Source organism: Hyla sarda, unplaced genomic scaffold, assembly GCF_029499605.1.
Source record: "Hyla sarda isolate aHylSar1 unplaced genomic scaffold, aHylSar1.hap1 scaffold_687, whole genome shotgun sequence".
Lineage (NCBI taxonomy): Eukaryota > Metazoa > Chordata > Amphibia > Anura > Hylidae > Hyla > Hyla sarda.
The window spans coordinates 58,715-65,736 of record NW_026610704.1 but is presented as its reverse complement, the minus strand read 5'-3'; the positions used below and the strand labels follow the sequence as shown (position 1 = coordinate 65,736).

Sequence of the window (7,022 nt, the reverse complement as noted above, 5' to 3'; positions counted from 1 at the left end):
GGGTGGTGCACTGTACCCGAAGATACTGCCATATCGGGTCAATGCATAGGGCGACGGAAGCAAGCTTCGAAATCGGCCCCCGTTCTCAAAAATCCATTTAATATATGGTCCCCAGATAGGGGACGTATCAGATATTAAACTGATAAGAACAGATACTACACTTGATCTTAGCCAAAAGGCCGAGAAGCGATAACCGTGAAAGGGGCGGGCCCAACAAGGTCCCCTTCATGGGCACTATCACTGCTTGCTGTCAGGGAGGCTGCCAGACAATTTTCCATGCACACTCTGGGCTGGGGGGCAGTCAACCACCAGTACACACAGCAGAACCTAAACCCATACCATTATTGCTAAGCAGCAAGACAGGGGCCCATTGCACTCCCACGGGGCCTTTTTAAATGCAATCCATAACCCGGATTTGCCAGGAACCCTTCTTACTCCTCCTACTTGCATGTGACACTGGGCTTAGGATCTGCATAGGAAACACACACACAAGCACACACCTACCTTTGTTGCCTGCAGATGCCTCCTTGGCTGTCCCCAAACGGTATCAAACCAACACCCACGGGAAGCTGTAAGCATAGAGGACATGCCTGCACCCCATTGGACTTACCTGTGTGGGTTAAATCCGGGTTATTTGACAACCTATGGCGGTGATGGTTCTGCTCAGGCAGAGCAGTGCTGATGCTCCTCATAAAGCTGTCGCTGCTGTGAAGGTTCTAGGTGACATCACAAATCCCTATGGTTACATACACAACAAAGCTGGGTTGTTGTTGTTTACACTCTGCAAGGCCTGTGGAAGTGAGTGACATCATAGCACTGTAGTTCTGAGGGTTCAAGATGGATGCAACAATCTCCTGTTGCTTCTATGAAGGCCGTAATAGACGACATCACCAAACAGCTCCATAGTCACATACACAGCAAAGGAGAGATGTTGTTTACACCTAGTGATGTCAGTGGTATTGAGTGACATCACAGCACAGTGCTAAGGCTCCTGGGCCTGGACACAGCAGCGGCTGCAATATCTCAACGGAGAATACGTTTATATCTATGTGTGTGTGTGCGCATATATATATATATATATATATATATATATATATATATATATATATATTCTCCGCCGAAATCACTTTTAAACCCATTTCCACCTTTTTTTCCCTTCTCTTCCTCTTACTTTTTTTTCACGTTTTTTTACGTTTTTCTCCTTTTCGCCTCTTTTCTGGGCGTATTATTCTTCTTTTTCTTCTTTTTTTTCGTCTAATGCATACCCCATCAGTGCAGCAATGCTTATTCAATACCGCCAGCAGATGGAGACACTGGGGGATAATTTTCTAAGGATTTATACTGATTTTTCCTGTCTGAATTTGTCGCACAGAAAGTTGCAGGCCAAATATGTGTGACATTTCTGCGACTTTAGCTTCTAGAGCATTTTTACAACATTATACATAGGTGCTGAATACATAAAAAGCGACTGTTCAGCGACAGACAAGTCGCATCGGCTGAAAGTAGGCCAGAATGTCAGTCCATGTTGGAGCAGGTTTAGATACAGTCTAAAGCATAGATCTCAAAGTCTGTGCACAGAATTTAGCAAGGGCCTCGCACCTTCTGATGCATCAGGTAGGTGCACAATAGCATAGCCTAACCCTCTGTACTTTGGTCTATATTGATGCGGGACATAGACAGCCAGCTGATGACCAATCCATTAGTGCAATGGATGGCTGGAAGCATTTGTCTTTGCCTTTGCAATACCACAGAAGCAATGCATGGTCAATGTACAGCAATGACACACCTGTGTGAACAGCCAGGAGACCCCCCCCCCCCCATGTTATGTTACATAGTTACATAGTTAGTACGGTCGAAAAAAGACATATGTCCATCAAGTTCAACCAGGGAATTAAGGGGTAGGGGTGTGGCGCGATATTGGGGAAGGGATGAGATTTTATATTTCTTCATAAGCATTAATCTTATTTTGTCAATTAGGAACATTCAGCACCCACCCGCTATCAAGGCAGCTGCCTATCATGTCATGCCCTACCTGCACAGGTGTGCTGGCTACTCAAATGATCCAATTAAGGAGGCCATTTAGTCAGCAGCAGCAGAAGTCCTGTGCCTGGACGCTCCAACAGGGGCCAGACACAAGCAGAAGCAGAAGCAGCAGCAGCACCACCTTTTGTTTTTTGGCTGCAGCAGCAGCAAGGCCCACAGGGCTGGCTAGCTGGCTAGCCAGCAAGCAGGTAGCAATGAAAGTAGGAATCTTTCTTTTTAACCCTGTAAGGGGGTGGTGCACTGTACCCGAAGATACTGCCATATCGGGTCAATGCATAGGGCGACGGAAGCAAGCTTCGAAATCGGCCCCCGTTCTCAAAAATCCATTTAATATATGGTCCCCAGATAGGGGACGTATCAGATATTAAACTGATAAGAACAGATACTACACTTGATCTTAGCCAAAAGGCCGAGAAGCGATAACCGTGAAAGGGGCGGGCCCAACAAGGTCCCCTTCATGGGCACTATCACTGCTTGCTGTCAGGGAGGCTGCCAGACAATTTTCCATGCACACTCTGGGCTGGGGGGCAGTCAACCACCAGTACACACAGCAGAACCTAAACCCATACCATTATTGCTAAGCAGCAAGACAGGGGCCCATTGCACTCCCACGGGGCCTTTTTAAATGCAATCCATAACCCGGATTTGCCAGGAACCCTTCTTACTCCTCCTACTTGCATGTGACACTGGGCTTAGGATCTGCATAGGAAACACACACACAAGCACACACCTACCTTTGTTGCCTGCAGATGCCTCCTTGGCTGTCCCCAAACGGTATCAAACCAACACCCACGGGAAGCTGTAAGCATAGAGGACATGCCTGCACCCCATTGGACTTACCTGTGTGGGTTAAATCCGGGTTATTTGACAACCTATGGCGGTGATGGTTCTGCTCAGGCAGAGCAGTGCTGATGCTCCTCATAAAGCTGTCGCTGCTGTGAAGGTTCTAGGTGACATCACAAATCCCTATGGTTACATACACAACAAAGCTGGGTTGTTGTTGTTTACACTCTGCAAGGCCTGTGGAAGTGAGTGACATCATAGCACTGTAGTTCTGAGGGTTCAAGATGGATGCAACAATCTCCTGTTGCTTCTATGAAGGCCGTAATAGACGACATCACCAAACAGCTCCATAGTCACATACACAGCAAAGGAGAGATGTTGTTTACACCTAGTGATGTCAGTGGTATTGAGTGACATCACAGCACAGTGCTAAGGCTCCTGGGCCTGGACACAGCAGCGGCTGCAATATCTCAACGGAGAATACGTTTATATCTATGTGTGTGTGTGCGCATATATATATATATATATATATATATATATATATATATATATATTTCTCCGCCGAAATCACTTTTAAACCCATTTCCACCTTTTTTTCCCTTCTCTTCCTCTTACTTTTTTTTCACGTTTTTTTACGTTTTTCTCCTTTTCGCCTCTTTTCTGGGCGTATTATTCTTCTTTTTCTTCTTTTTTTTCGTCTAATGCATACCCCATCAGTGCAGCAATGCTTATTCAATACCGCCAGCAGATGGAGACACTGGGGGATAATTTTCTAAGGATTTATACTGATTTTTCCTGTCTGAATTTGTCGCACAGAAAGTTGCAGGCCAAATATGTGTGACATTTCTGCGACTTTAGCTTCTAGAGCATTTTTACAACATTATACATAGGTGCTGAATACATAAAAAGCGACTGTTCAGCGACAGACAAGTCGCATCGGCTGAAAGTAGGCCAGAATGTCAGTCCATGTTGGAGCAGGTTTAGATACAGTCTAAAGCATAGATCTCAAAGTCTGTGCACAGAATTTAGCAAGGGCCTCGCACCTTCTGATGCATCAGGTAGGTGCACAATAGCATAGCCTAACCCTCTGTACTTTGGTCTATATTGATGCGGGACATAGACAGCCAGCTGATGACCAATCCATTAGTGCAATGGATGGCTGGAAGCATTTGTCTTTGCCTTTGCAATACCACAGAAGCAATGCATGGTCAATGTACAGCAATGACACACCTGTGTGAACAGCCAGGAGACCCCCCCCCCCCCCCCATGTTATGTTACATAGTTACATAGTTAGTACGGTCGAAAAAAGACATATGTCCATCAAGTTCAACCAGGGAATTAAGGGGTAGGGGTGTGGCGCGATATTGGGGAAGGGATGAGATTTTATATTTCTTCATAAGCATTAATCTTATTTTGTCAATTAGGAACATTCAGCACCCACCCGCTATCAAGGCAGCTGCCTATCATGTCATGCCCTACCTGCACAGGTGTGCTGGCTACTCAAATGATCCAATTAAGGAGGCCATTTAGTCAGCAGCAGCAGAAGTCCTGTGCCTGGACGCTCCAACAGGGGCCAGACACAAGCAGAAGCAGAAGCAGCAGAAGCAGCAGCAGCACCACCTTTTGTTTTTTGGCTGCAGCAGCAGCAAGGCCCACAGGGCTGGCTAGCTGGCTAGCCAGCAAGCAGGTAGCAATGAAAGTAGGAATCTTTCTTTTTAACCCTGTAAGGGGGTGGTGCACTGTACCCGAAGATACTGCCATATCGGGTCAATGCATAGGGCGACGGAAGCAAGCTTCGAAATCGGCCCCCGTTCTCAAAAATCCATTTAATATATGGTCCCCAGATAGGGGACGTATCAGATATTAAACTGATAAGAACAGATACTACACTTGATCTTAGCCAAAAGGCCGAGAAGCGATAACCGTGAAAGGGGCGGGCCCAACAAGGTCCCCTTCATGGGCACTATCACTGCTTGCTGTCAGGGAGGCTGCCAGACAATTTTCCATGCACACTCTGGGCTGGGGGGCAGTCAACCACCAGTACACACAGCAGAACCTAAACCCATACCATTATTGCTAAGCAGCAAGACAGGGGCCCATTGCACTCCCACGGGGCCTTTTTAAATGCAATCCATAACCCGGATTTGCCAGGAACCCTTCTTACTCCTCCTACTTGCATGTGACACTGGGCTTAGGATCTGCATAGGAAACACACACACAAGCACACACCTACCTTTGTTGCCTGCAGATGCCTCCTTGGCTGTCCCCAAACGGTATCAAACCAACACCCACGGGAAGCTGTAAGCATAGAGGACATGCCTGCACCCCATTGGACTTACCTGTGTGGGTTAAATCCGGGTTATTTGACAACCTATGGCGGTGATGGTTCTGCTCAGGCAGAGCAGTGCTGATGCTCCTCATAAAGCTGTCGCTGCTGTGAAGGTTCTAGGTGACATCACAAATCCCTATGGTTACATACACAACAAAGCTGGGTTGTTGTTGTTTACACTCTGCAAGGCCTGTGGAAGTGAGTGACATCATAGCACTGTAGTTCTGAGGGTTCAAGATGGATGCAACAATCTCCTGTTGCTTCTATGAAGGCCGTAATAGACGACATCACCAAACAGCTCCATAGTCACATACACAGCAAAGGAGAGATGTTGTTTACACCTAGTGATGTCAGTGGTATTGAGTGACATCACAGCACAGTGCTAAGGCTCCTGGGCCTGGACACAGCAGCGGCTGCAATATCTCAACGGAGAATACGTTTATATCTATGTGTGTGTGTGCGCATATATATATATATATATATATATATATATATATATATATATTTCTCCGCCGAAATCACTTTTAAACCCATTTCCACCTTTTTTTCCCTTCTCTTCCTCTTACTTTTTTTTCACGTTTTTTTACGTTTTTCTCCTTTTCGCCTCTTTTCTGGGCGTATTATTCTTCTTTTTCTTCTTTTTTTTCGTCTAATGCATACCCCATCAGTGCAGCAATGCTTATTCAATACCGCCAGCAGATGGAGACACTGGGGGATAATTTTCTAAGGATTTATACTGATTTTTCCTGTCTGAATTTGTCGCACAGAAAGTTGCAGGCCAAATATGTGTGACATTTCTGCGACTTTAGCTTCTAGAGCATTTTTACAACATTATACATAGGTGCTGAATACATAAAAAGCGACTGTTCAGCGACAGACAAGTCGCATCGGCTGAAAGTAGGCCAGAATGTCAGTCCATGTTGGAGCAGGTTTAGATACAGTCTAAAGCATAGATCTCAAAGTCTGTGCACAGAATTTAGCAAGGGCCTCGCACCTTCTGATGCATCAGGTAGGTGCACAATAGCATAGCCTAACCCTCTGTACTTTGGTCTATATTGATGCGGGACATAGACAGCCAGCTGATGACCAATCCATTAGTGCAATGGATGGCTGGAAGCATTTGTCTTTGCCTTTGCAATACCACAGAAGCAATGCATGGTCAATGTACAGCAATGACACACCTGTGTGAACAGCCAGGAGACCCCCCCCCCCCATGTTATGTTACATAGTTACATAGTTAGTACGGTCGAAAAAAGACATATGTCCATCAAGTTCAACCAGGGAATTAAGGGGTAGGGGTGTGGCGCGATATTGGGGAAGGGATGAGATTTTATATTTCTTCATAAGCATTAATCTTATTTTGTCAATTAGGAACATTCAGCACCCACCCGCTATCAAGGCAGCTGCCTATCATGTCATGCCCTACCTGCACAGGTGTGCTGGCTACTCAAATGATCCAATTAAGGAGGCCATTTAGTCAGCAGCAGCAGAAGTCCTGTGCCTGGACGCTCCAACAGGGGCCAGACACAAGCAGAAGCAGAAGCAGCAGAAGCAGCAGCAGCACCACCTTTTGTTTTTTGGCTGCAGCAGCAGCAAGGCCCACAGGGCTGGCTAGCTGGCTAGCCAGCAAGCAGGTAGCAATGAAAGTAGGAATCTTTCTTTTTAACCCTGTAAGGGGGTGGTGCACTGTACCCGAAGATACTGCCATATCGGGTCAATGCATAGGGCGACGGAAGCAAGCTTCGAAATCGGCCCCCGTTCTCAAAAATCCATTTAATATATGGTCCCCAGATAGGGGACGTATCAGATATTAAACTGATAAGAACAGATACTACACTTGATCTTAGCCAAAAGGCCGAGAAGCGAT

At 46.1% G+C, this 7,022-nt stretch overlaps 4 non-coding genes across 4 annotated transcripts; all 4 read right to left on the bottom strand.

The window, feature by feature from the left end:
* On the bottom strand, nt 1–191 carry LOC130343593 (U2 spliceosomal RNA). The gene has a single exon (XR_008882880.1). It is a non-coding gene; the product is annotated as a U2 spliceosomal RNA (small nuclear RNA).
* Nucleotides 192–2,273: 2,082 nt separating this feature from the next.
* LOC130343592 (U2 spliceosomal RNA) lies at nt 2,274–2,464 on the bottom strand. The gene has a single exon (XR_008882879.1). It is a non-coding gene; the product is annotated as a U2 spliceosomal RNA (small nuclear RNA).
* A 2,091-nt stretch (nt 2,465–4,555) lies between these two features.
* Nucleotides 4,556–4,746, bottom strand: LOC130343591 (U2 spliceosomal RNA). The gene has a single exon (XR_008882878.1). It is a non-coding gene; the product is annotated as a U2 spliceosomal RNA (small nuclear RNA).
* Nucleotides 4,747–6,831: 2,085 nt separating this feature from the next.
* On the bottom strand, nt 6,832–7,022 carry LOC130343590 (U2 spliceosomal RNA). Its single transcript, XR_008882877.1, has one exon. It is a non-coding gene; the product is annotated as a U2 spliceosomal RNA (small nuclear RNA).